The sequence below is a fragment of the Schistocerca americana genome, chromosome 4 (assembly GCF_021461395.2).
Source record: "Schistocerca americana isolate TAMUIC-IGC-003095 chromosome 4, iqSchAmer2.1, whole genome shotgun sequence".
NCBI classification, from domain to species: domain Eukaryota; kingdom Metazoa; phylum Arthropoda; class Insecta; order Orthoptera; family Acrididae; genus Schistocerca; species Schistocerca americana.
In genome coordinates, this window is record NC_060122.1 from 854345099 (window position 1) to 854357339 (window position 12241).

A 12241-nucleotide genomic window follows, 5' to 3' on the forward strand; every position below is an offset into this window, starting at 1 on the left:
TCCGGTTCGGTGGTTTGTTTTCGCGCGTTTTCGGGCGAGATGTCCGACGCTTCCCCGTCGGAGGTCTCCATCCTCTCGTCGTTTGAGCTGCTGCTGCGGCTTCGCCGCCTGTTGCGCCGCCTTTTGGCTTTGGACGCCGGTTGCGGCTGCTCGTTCGACTCCTTCGGTTCGTCGTCGGACTCCTTCAAGATGCGGGCGAGTTTGGTCACCTGCTTCTTGATGGCGATCTCGCGCGCCTCGGTGTACGAGGTGGGCGTGGACTCTGCGCTGGGCCCGGCCAGCTGGCTGCCGTGAATGACAGCCTCAGCTGACGGCTGGGCGGGCGCGGCGGCGCGCGTGACCTTCACCCGCCGGGCGGCGGGGGAGGGGGCGGCCGCCGGCTCGGCCTCCATTGTGGTCTCGTTGTCCGAGTCGGAGCTCAGGTGCCGCTTCTCCCCTGCGCTGACCGCAGCGGCCGCCGCTGGGGCCGGTGTTGCCGGCTGGGCGGCCTCGGCTGGCGCGGCAGCCACCGCTGCTTCCGCTACGGCAGGCTCGTCGTTGGCGCGCGGGCTCTGGCCCGACAAAATTCCGGCGTAACTTGCCGCCTGCTCCGCTGCGTTGTCCGCGTTTTCGCGCGGCAGCTGAGCCACTCTCTTATTTTTGGGGCAGCTGCTCCTCATGTGTTCAGTCGAACTGCAGATGGAGCACGTCGGTGGTTGTCCGCTATATTGGACAACACCTCTGTGTCCTCCTATTACAATAAACGACGGCACGTGTTTTCGTAGGACCATCCTGACGGACCTAACACCAGAGTCCACTTTATACCGGTGCCCAGTACCCCATAAGTCTCTCGTTACAGAGAGAACCTCACCGTACAGCTTGAAGTAGCGTGCAACTTCCTCATTTGGCACCTCGAAGGGGAGGTTATACACCTTTATGTTCCTCACGCCGTGTCCGGCGTACGTTATTTTTACATCGCTGACGCGGCCATCTCTGTGTTTAAATTTTCTTACACCACCGCTTACGTTTACAAGCGTCTCGCATCTCACGTCCGTTTTCAATTTCAGAAAGAGGCTAAGCAGCGTGAAATCTAGCTGCAACCCCTCTAATTCGTCCTCCTGAATTTTAAGTTCGTGAAACATCCACTCCTCTATATCGAAGGAGGACGGCCGTTCGTGTTCACGATCAAACGCGCACTGAATCGTCGTACTTGAGCGATTAAACGTTGTCATTTTTTCCGTGGAGCACTCACCAAATCGTTGAAACACGAAACACGATCGCCTACGGCGAGACGGCTACGGCTGGCGCGGCGCGGGAGCCGGCAGGCGGCGGGCGCGGGCGCGGCGCGGTGGGATGCCGGGCAGGGACGGCTCGGCGGCCGGTAATCCTCGACTACCTGGGACGCACAATAGCGAGCGGCACACGTGTTGCCAGGCGGGCAGCCAGCCAAGTACTAACCGGGCCCGATGTTGCTTAACTTCGGTGATCGGACGAGAACCGGTGTATTCAACATGGTATGGCCGTTGGCGTCATTATACTGTAGCCGCGCCACAGAAGAAGCGTTCGCCTCTTCTCCCAACACACGCAATCGCCGCTTTCCGTGGCACATTTGACGCAAAGCATGTCTTTCCACCTCGAAGGTGGCGCGGAGTGCGCGCTCGCCTCGGCGTCTCATAGGCGACTGCCGAACCAAGGTGAGGCGCACAACACAGCTGCTGGATGCACCGCCTGTCATTCGTTTGGTGCGTGCGGCCTCCGACACTGGCTGGCGACGCGCCTTGTTCCTGTTATCCGGCGCAGGGCTTGCGCGCGGCCGGGCGGCGGGGGGACTGCGCGCGGTGTCCTGCTGGACCGACGGAAGCTTCCTCACCTGCCTGACACGCGCCGCGCTTCCAGATATTTGCGTAATTTGCGCGGTGCATTCTCGCCTGTCCCCCCTTCCGTCCCGACTTGTCCCGACTTTGCTCGACTGCCGCTCGCTGCCGCTCGGGTCGCGGTCCATTTGACAGCACAAGCGCGAGAAACGTCTGCGGGAGGACAAATGAATCAATTTATGATTACAAATCGAATTTGGAGCTGTACGCCGCTGCAGAACGATAGGCGCTATCGTATTTCGGAGCATACCGCCCGATTCGTACTGTTTTGTCGTTTTCAAAGACTTCCTGGCAAACTTGGTTAGCAAATTCTCCTTCAAACTGAGTTAGTTGCTGCAGTTTCGTTTCTTACGGCCGTTTAAAATGCTTAAGGAAGTCTCTTTGTCACAACAGAAAGGTGGTATGGAAAGAGGGCTGGCAGGAGTAGCGACTAAAAAGCGAAAAATGAACACAGCCAGAGTTCCCAGGCGCTCACCCTTCCGAGTACTAACGTTGCTGCTTCACTTCGGTGATCGGACGAGAACAGAAGATTTTATTTCTTCTTCTTCTTCTTTTTTGTTTGTTTGTTTTTGTTTATTTACTTTGCGGAATTTAGCACTGCTACAAAACAGTAGGCCCTGACGTATTTCAAAACTCATCTGTCGATTCGTAGTGTGTTGTTATTTCCGAGGCGTTCTAGCACTCTTCTTTCGCACATTCTTGCTCAAACTGAGTCCATTACTGCAATTTCGTATCTTACGTTTGATACAGTAGTTTAAAATGCTTGTGGAAGCATCTTTGTCAACACCTGAAAGTTAGTATGAGAAGAGGGCTGGCAGGTGCAGCGACGTAAAAATGAAAAAATGAGATAGAGCCAACAGCACCTTTTTTTTTTTTTTTGTAACGTATATAAACTTTTATTTACAAATTGTAACAATTACAAGTCTTTACATTAAATGGTGTACTTGATTATTGAACGGTGATATTCACTGTCTAGGTTTCTGTTCTGATTGTTCTTTTGATAGTTCTTGGTCGAGTTACAACACGTTTATTCACTGAGTGTCCTTCATGTAGATTTTCCTGTTTGATTTTTTTTTTTTTTATGTCTTTTAATTCCAAAGCTTGCGTTATTTCTATATATATATATATATTTTTTTTTTTTGAATTTACATGAAAAGAAAAGGGAAAATTAAAAATTTGCTTCTATGCTATTTGAAATGCACCTATTTTGGCATGTTTGCTATATGTACCCAGAGGCGAAAAAGGGGATTATAAACCAGAAACATCTATGTGATTAAATTTGTGAATGCCGGGGATTATTAGTCGCAGAGAGGCATGCTACGATTGGCACATGATGGGCCGAGATTTACAACAAAACAAAAGCAAAAAGGAACAACAAACAAACAAATAAAAAACAAAAAACAATGGAACATAAAAAAAGAAAAAACAAGTCAATGAGCAAAAGAACTGAAAACATAAGAGAAAGGAAAAGCGTACCTTGAGTGGAGAGAGAGAGAGAGCGAGAGAGAGAGAGAGAGTGAGTGAGAGAACACATTAATTACATGCAATACACTGTATGACTGTTGTTTTCTTGGGGCACTTTGTAACCTTTTCACTAAATTTATCTCTGACCATTTCCTTGCCTGCTTATATGTGGCAATTGGGCACTGTATCACTACAATTGGCACACGTCACTCACTTTTGCACTGCTTCACATATAAACTTTCACTATGTGCACATTTCGTAAAAACGCTTTCCGCGCTGCACCACTCTTGCCGTCGGGGCTTTGGAGGGATCGGTGGGCGACGTCCTCAGCGACTGGGGTGTGGGTGTTGTGGGAGGGCGTCGGTCACGTCGTGTTGAAGGCGTCTCGGAAGGCGGCGTCCAGCGGGACCTGCAGGAAGCTCTGGAAGGTCTCGCGGTACTTGGAGCGTTGTTTGGCCCTCCTGTGTTCCTCCCACAGGTCCGTGAGGAACTGCGCCTTGTCGGTCTGCCGTTTCGTGACGATGGCGTGTGCCGTCATGGCGATGATCCACATTGTGGCCAGGCGTTTCGCTTTGGGGAAAGGCTTCGCGTCCGGGACAGTGACAGCTGAGACATGTATCGCCCTCTCGTCGGTTCTGTTGATGTGGGCGATCATTTTTCTCGCTGCCGCCCATATTTCCCCGCTCTCTCTGCAGCCAAAACGATGCTCGATGGTGTCGGTCTGGTTGCAGAGCTCGCAGTTTGGGGATTCCCGCATTTTTATGCGTGCCAGTTTTTCGTTTGTCGGCACTGTTTTGTGGATGATTTTATACCACGTGTCCCTGGCGTGCTCAGGAAGTGTCCGTTCCGAGACATTCTTCCAGACCTGTGGCCAGTCATGGTCTGGAAAACTCGTCTCTATTTTGGACTTTCTTGCCTTCCCCCTCAGAGCGCTGTAGATGTTCCTCGCCGTTCTTTGCTGTGGGTTGGCAACGACCGCGGTGATGTAACTCTTGTCGATTGCCATCTGTTTTATGTGTCGCAACTTGAATGGTATGTGCGTAGTGTCTACAGGAGCCTCTTCAGATTCAGGTTTATATTGGTTTATCAGGCTGGACGTTATACTGTTGTTGTTCTGGTTTGCCATTTTCATCGCACGGTGTAGAAGCAGTGCCGCGCATTTCGTCTTAACGTCAGTCAGACCAAGTCCGCCTTCGTCCCTTGACAGGAAACACGTCGCCTGGGAGACCTTGAAGATTTCCCGCCTCCACAGCAAGTAGTACGCCGCACTTCCTATCGCTCGCGCAATTTCCGTCGGAGCACATAGTATTTGCGCCATGTACCACGCTTTCGACAGGATTGTTTCGTTTACTAACTGCACTCTTTGGCTCAGCGTCAGGTTCCGGTTCGCGTGTATCCTCACGAGCCCTCTCGTTGTGTTCAAGACGCTGCGCCAGTTTTGTGCTGCCATTTTCAAAGGGCACTGCTGTAGTTCCACTCCGAGTGCCCTATGGTTGTTTGTCACTCGGTACCACTGTCTCGCTGGTCGCAGTCTGCCGTTGCCTATTGGTAGTAGCACTGTCTTCCTCGGATTCGTTTTGGCACCTGAAGCCTTTTCGAAGGATTCCATGATAGGCTGGATTATTCCTAGTTCTTCTTCGTTTTGGATGAATATGCCCATGTCGTCAGCATAGGCCGTGCATACGATGTTTGTTGCACCCATTGTGTATCCTCCGATTTCGGCTGTTAGTTTTCGTAGTAGTGGGTCGAGGGCTATTGTGAAAAGTGCCATCGATAATGGACATCCTTGCCTGACGGATCTTCCCAGTCTTATTGACTTGGAAGTCCATCCGTTTACTGTTATTTTTGAGGTGGCATTTGTAATGACGTTCTTGATTGTTCTTCCGAATTTTGGTCCGAATCCGAGGCGTGCGATAGTTTTCAGCAGGTACCGGTGACTGATCCTGTCGAAAGCCTTGTGGAAATCGACAGAGATTACGGCTGCGGGTCTCCTCGTTGTTGCTGCGTGGGCTATGATGTCCCTGTATGTGCAGACGGCGTCGAAGATGTTCCTGCCAAGCACTGCACAGGTTTGCCATGGGCTAATAGCTTTCTGTAGCGCGACCTTGATGTTTGCAGCCAGGCACTTTGCTGCTATTTTGTAGTCTGAATTTAGGAGGGTTATTGGCCGAAAGTCTTCAATTTTGATGGCTGCCTTCGTTTTGGGGATCAGAATCACCGTCCCTTGGAGGAATTTTGATGGCAATTCTGTCCCGTTGAGAACTTCGTTTACTATTTCTGTGATTATTCCGCCGACTGTGCCCCAGAGCGCAGCGTAGAATTCTGATGGGATTCCGTCTGCGCCTGGTGCTCTTCCGTTTCTGCTGTCTTTGATGGCGGCTTTCACCTCATCGTCTGTGACGTTTTCGTTGAGTAGTGCCCGGTCTGCATTGGTAAGGATCCGACGGGTCTCTTGCAGGATCCTCGCCATTTCTCCGTCGTCATTTTCCTCTCCTCGGAACAGGTCGTTGAAGTGGTCTTCGACGTGGCTCATAATGTCTTTCTTCGTCGTTAACCTGTTCCCGTCCTTGTCGACGAGTTGCCTTACTTGTTTGCTACTAGCCCTCTGTCTCTCCCTGTGCAGGTGGTGCAGCGTGGCAGGTTCTTCTTCCATTTCGCCGTTTGTCTGGCTACGGGCGACGACTCCTCTCATTTTGTCTCTTTTCAGGCTCAGTATACGTGCTTTGAGTCTTCTTATCCGCGGCAGAAACAGTTCGTCGTCCGCGGGGGCGTCCATTGCGTCTCGTAGGCATCTGGTGTAGAAGTCTGCCGTGTTTCTTTTCCAGAAAGCCTTCTCAGCGCTGTGCCTTATGAGTTCCCGTCTTACTTGCGGTTTGGCGTGTTCTACCCACCACTCAGTAGTGGAATTGTACTCGCCTCGCCGCTCTCTGCATGTCTGGATCGTGTCGGCGATTTCCTGCTTCAGCTTCCCGTCCGTGAGGTGGCTTGTGTTTAGCTTCCACGTTCCTCTACCTGCTGGAAGCTTGCTTCTCGGTAGACGGAGTTTGCACTGATAGGCACAGTGATCTGAGAAGATCACAGGGCAGACCTCTACTTGTGTCACAGAGGTGGCCATCTCTCTGTTTACGTATACTCTATCGATTCTGCTTCTGCCGCGGTTATACAGGTACGTGAACACTGTGTGGTTTTGGTGTAGTAGACGCCAGGTGTCTGCTAATTTTAGACGCCTAACTAGATCCTGCAGTTCGGCGCACAAGTTGGGTACCGGGATCTGATCTTCGGGTGAAATTACACAGTTGAAGTCACCTGCCAGGACGACGTTGTTGCTGTGAACTAGTAGCTCGCAGATGTCCTCGTTGTAAAATTTGCTCCTGGCACGCTTGTTTTCCGTTCCCGACGGAGCGTAAATGTTTACAAAATCAGTGTCTTCCACCTTCACCGCTATTCCGCGTCCGTCGGGCATCATTTTCACGTCGTCGAATTCGAGGCCGTGCCTGATTAGTGTGGCAGTTCCGCAGCGAGTTTCTGCGTCGATGTTGCAGATGACTTCGTATCCCGGTACCTGTTCTATAGCCGTCGTGACCACCTCCTGTAACATAGCCACGTCTGCGGCTTTGTGCTGCAGGAAGTCAATTAGTGCATCTAGTTTTAGTGCGGCGGTCATTCGGTTCACGTTACACGTAATTACACTGTATACTGAGCCCGAGCCCTGTTGCATTTAAACACTTTGTGGAGGCGGGTCTGTGGAGTGCTGTGGCCGTTCCGGCCGCAGGACCACGTCCTCTGCTTTTGGGGTTGTAGCCTTTTTGGTTGCGGATGCCGTATCTGACTCCTCTGACTCAGATACGTCCATCTTTTCGTCTTTTTCGCGGCTGAGACTCCGCCGCTTGCTCCGTCGCTTTTTGGCTTTCCCCGCGGCCGGGACGTCCACGTTGTTTTCTTTGGGCTCGCCTTCTGATTCCTTCAGAATGCGGGCCAGTTTCGTGACTTGCTTTTTGATTGCAAGCTCACGCATCTCGCTGTATGGCGTGGCGGCGTCGGCGCTGGGCCCGGCCTGGGCGGCAGGGCTGTCGGCAGGCGCAGCTGTCGGCTGGGCGGGGCCGCTGACCTCCGCGATCCTCGGCCGCCGGGCGACGGGCGAGGGGGTGGGGGCCAGGGCTGCGTCGGTCTCCATTGTACTTTCGCCCTCCGAGTCGGAGCTCAGCTGGCGTTTCTCACCCGCGCTACCTGCGACGGCCGGGGCCGGTGCAGGGACGGGCGCAGGGGGTGGGGTAGCCGCTGGGCTCTCCGTGGCGGCGGCTGGCGGCGCTGCCGCTTCCGCTGGGGCCGTCTCGTGAACACGTGGAGCTTCGCGCGTTACCGCTCCAGCGTAGCTGGCAGTGGCGATTTCTCGAGGTGCCTCCGCGGCTTCTGTGCGCGGCAATTGCGCCGGACGCCTGCTCCTCGGACACGTTGCCCTCATGTGCTCCGTGGAGCTGCAGATGGAGCACGTCTGGGGCTGGCCGTTGTATTGCACGACCCCCCTATGCCCACCGATCGTTACAAACGAAGGCACGTGCTTTTTTAGCACCATCGTCACTGCTCTGACGCCCGAGTCCACTTTGTACCGGTGGCCAGCACCCCAGAACTCGCGGTTCACGGAGATTACTTCACCATAAAGACGCAAGTAACGTCCCACTTCGTCGTCAGGCACTTCAAATGGTAGGTTGTACACCTTCAAATGACGCACACCATATCCGGCGAAGGAGATCTTCACGTCACTCACTGCGCCGTCTCTGTGCTTGAATTTTCGTATTCCACCGTGTGTGGACACGAGGGTTTCACACCGTATTAGTGTTGTCAACTTGATAAACAAGCTATACAACGTAAAATCGAGCATCAGCCCCTCCAGTTCCTCCTCCTCTATACGAAGTTCGTCAAACATCCATTCTTCGATTTCGTAGGCCGTCGGCCTCACGTACACTCGATCGAATTGCAATTGCAACGTCGTGTTCGAGCGGTTATACGTCGTCATCGTCACTTACCGAATCGTTGTATCGTGCGTTGAAAACGAACAGCTACGGCTGGCGCGGCGCGGGAGCCGGCAGGCGGCGGGCGCGGGCGCGGCGCGGTAGGATGTCGGGCGGGGACGGCTCGGCGGCCGGTGATCCTCGACTACCTGGGACGCACAATAGCGAGCGGCACACGTGTGGCACATTTGACGCAAAGCATGTCTTTCCACCTCGAAGGTGGCGCGGAGTGCGCGCTCGCCTCGGCGTCTCATAGGCGACTGCCGAACCAAGGTGAGGCGCACAACACAGCTGCTGGATGCACCGCCTGTCATTCGTTTGGTGCGTGCGGCCTCCGACACTGGCTGGCGACGCGCCTTGTTCCTGTTATCCGGCGCAGGGCTTGCGCGCGGCCGGGCGGCGGGGGGACTGCGCGCGGTGTCCTGCTGGACCGACGGAAGCTTCCTCACCTGCCTGACACGCGCCGCGCTTCCAGATATTTGCGTAATTTGCGCGGTGCATTCTCGCCTGTCCCCCCTTCCGTCCCGACTTGTCCCGACTTTGCTCGACTGCCGCTCGCTGCCGCTCGGGTCGCGGTCCATTTGACAGCACAAGCGCGAGAAACGTCTGCGGGAGGACAAATGAATCAATTTATGATTACAAATCGAATTTGGAGCTGTACGCCGCTGCAGAACGATAGGCGCTATCGTATTTCGGAGCATACCGCCCGATTCGTACTGTTTTGTCGTTTTCAAAGACTTCCTGGCAAACTTGGTTAGCAAATTCTCCTTCAAACTGAGTTAGTTGCTGCAGTTTCGTTTCTTACGGCCGTTTAAAATGCTTAAGGAAGTCTCTTTGTCACAACAGAAAGGTGGTATGGAAAGAGGGCTGGCAGGAGTAGCGACTAAAAAGCGAAAAATGAACACAGCCAGAGTTCCCAGGCGCTCACCCTTCCGAGTACTAACGTTGCTGCTTCACTTCGGTGATCGGACGAGAACAGAAGATTTTATTTCTTCTTCTTCTTCTTTTTTGTTTGTTTGTTTTTGTTTATTTACTTTGCGGAATTTAGCACTGCTACAAAACAGTAGGCCCTGACGTATTTCAAAACTCATCTGTCGATTCGTAGTGTGTTGTTATTTCCGAGGCGTTCTAGCACTCTTCTTTCGCACATTCTTGCTCAAACTGAGTCCATTACTGCAATTTCGTATCTTACGTTTGATACAGTAGTTTAAAATGCTTGTGGAAGCATCTTTGTCAACACCTGAAAGTTAGTATGAGAAGAGGGCTGGCAGGTGCAGCGACGTAAAAATGAAAAAATGAGATAGAGCCAACAGCACCCGGTGTTCCCAGGCGGTCACCCATCCAAGTACTAACCGGGCCCGATGTTGCTTAACTTCGGTGATCGGACGAGAACCGGTGTATTCAACATGGTATGGCCGTTGGCGTCATTACACTGTAGCCGCGCCACAGAAGAAGCGTTCGCCTCTTCTCCCAACACACGCAATCGCCGCTTTCCGTGGCACATTTGACGCAAAGCATGTCTTTCCACCTCGAAGGTGGCGCGGAGTGCGCGCTCGCCTCGGCGTCTCATAGGCGACTGCCGAACCAAGGTGAGGCGCACAACACAGCTGCTGGATGCACCGCCTGTCATTCGTTTGGTGCGTGCGGCCTCCGACACTGGCTGGCGACGCGCCTTGTTCCTGTTATCCGGCGCAGGGCTTGCGCGCGGCCGGGCGGCGGGGGGACTGCGCGCGGTGTCCTGCTGGACCGACGGAAGCTTCCTCACCTGCCTGACACGCGCCGCGCTTCCAGATATTTGCGTAATTTGCGCGGTGCATTCTCGCCTGTCCCCCCTTCCGTCCCGACTTGTCCCGACTTTGCTCGACTGCCGCTCGCTGCCGCTCGGGTCGCGGTCCATTTGACAGCACAAGCGCGAGAAACGTCTGCGGGAGGACAAATGAATCAATGTATGATTACAAATCGAATTTGGAGCTGTACGCCGCTGCAGAACGATAGGCGCTATCGTATTTCGGAGCATACCGCCCGATTCGTACTGTTTTGTCGTTTTCAAAGACTTCCTGGCAAACTTGGTTAGCAAATTCTCCTTCAAACTGAGTTAGTTGCTGCAGTTTCGTTTCTTACGGCCGTTTAAAATGCTTAAGGAAGTCTCTTTGTCACAACAGAAAGGTGGTATGGAAAGAGGGCTGGCAGGAGTAGCGACTAAAAAGCGAAAAATGAACACAGCCAGAGTTCCCAGGCGCTCACCCTTCCGAGTACTAACGTTGCTGCTTCACTTCGGTGATCGGACGAGAACAGAAGATTTTATTTCTTCTTCTTCTTCTTTTTTGTTTGTTTGTTTTTGTTTATTTACTTTGCGGAATTTAGCACTGCTACAAAACAGTAGGCCCTGACGTATTTCAAAACTCATCTGTCGATTCGTAGTGTGTTGTTATTTCCGAGGCGTTCTAGCACTCTTCTTTCGCACATTCTTGCTCAAACTGAGTCCATTACTGCAATTTCGTATCTTACGTTTGATACAGTAGTTTAAAATGCTTGTGGAAGCATCTTTGTCAACACCTGAAAGTTAGTATGAGAAGAGGGCTGGCAGGTGCAGCGACGTAAAAATGAAAAAATGAGATAGAGCCAACAGCACCCGGTGTTCCCAGGCGGTCACCCATCCAAGTACTAACCGGGCCCGATGTTGCTTAACTTCGGTGATCGGACGAGAACCGGTGTATTCAACATGGTATGGCCGTTGGCGTCATTACACTGTAGCCGCGCCACAGAAGAAGCGTTCGCCTCTTCTCCCAACACACGCAATCGCCGCTTTCCGTGGCACATTTGACGCAAAGCATGTCTTTCCACCTCGAAGGTGGCGCGGAGTGCGCGCTCGCCTCGGCGTCTCATAGGCGACTGCCGAACCAAGGTGAGGCGCACAACACAGCTGCTGGATGCACCGCCTGTCATTCGTTTGGTGCGTGCGGCCTCCGACACTGGCTGGCGACGCGCCTTGTTCCTGTTATCCGGCGCAGGGCTTGCGCGCGGCCGGGCGGCGGGGGGACTGCGCGCGGTGTCCTGCTGGACCGACGGAAGCTTCCTCACCTGCCTGACACGCGCCGCGCTTCCAGATATTTGCGTAATTTGCGCGGTGCATTCTCGCCTGTCCCCCCTTCCGTCCCGACTTGTCCCGACTTTGCTCGACTGCCGCTCGCTGCCGCTCGGGTCGCGGTCCATTTGACAGCACAAGCGCGAGAAACGTCTGCGGGAGGACAAATGAATCAATGTATGATTACAAATCGAATTTGGAGCTGTACGCCGCTGCAGAACGATAGGCGCTATCGTATTTCGGAGCATACCGCCCGATTCGTACTGTTTTGTCGTTTTCAAAGACTTCCTGGCAAACTTGGTTAGCAAATTCTCCTTCAAACTGAGTTAGTTGCTGCAGTTTCGTTTCTTACGGCCGTTTAAAATGCTTAAGGAAGTCTCTTTGTCACAACAGAAAGGTGGTATGGAAAGAGGGCTGGCAGGAGTAGCGACTAAAAAGCGAAAAATGAACACAGCCAGAGTTCCCAGGCGCTCACCCTTCCGAGTACTAACGTTGCTGCTTCACTTCGGTGATCGGACGAGAACAGAAGATTTTATTTCTTCTTCTTCTTCTTTTTTGTTTGTTTGTTTTTGTTTATTTACTTTGCGGAATTTAGCACTGCTACAAAACAGTAGGCCCTGACGTATTTCAAAACTCATCTGTCGATTCGTAGTGTGTTGTTATTTCCGAGGCGTTCTAGCACTCTTCTTTCGCACATTCTTGCTCAAACTGAGTCCATTACTGCAATTTCGTATCTTACGTTTGATACAGTAGTTTAAAATGCTTGTGGAAGCATCTTTGTCAACACCTGAAAGTTAGTATGAGAAGAGGGCTGGCAGGTGCAGCGACGT

At 52.7% G+C, this 12241-nt stretch overlaps 2 non-coding genes and 1 pseudogene across 2 annotated transcripts; all 3 read right to left on the minus strand.

Moving 5' to 3' along the window:
• Positions 1-1389: 1389 nt before the first annotated feature.
• Positions 1390-1507, minus strand: LOC124614155 (annotated as a pseudogene).
• An 8123-nt stretch (positions 1508-9630) lies between these two features.
• LOC124614077 lies at positions 9631-9749 on the minus strand. Its single transcript, XR_006979691.1, has one exon. It is a non-coding gene; the product is annotated as a 5S ribosomal RNA (ribosomal RNA).
• A 1197-nt stretch (positions 9750-10946) lies between these two features.
• On the minus strand, positions 10947-11065 carry LOC124614249. The gene has a single exon (XR_006979705.1). It is a non-coding gene; the product is annotated as a 5S ribosomal RNA (ribosomal RNA).
• Positions 11066-12241: the final 1176 nt, after the last annotated feature.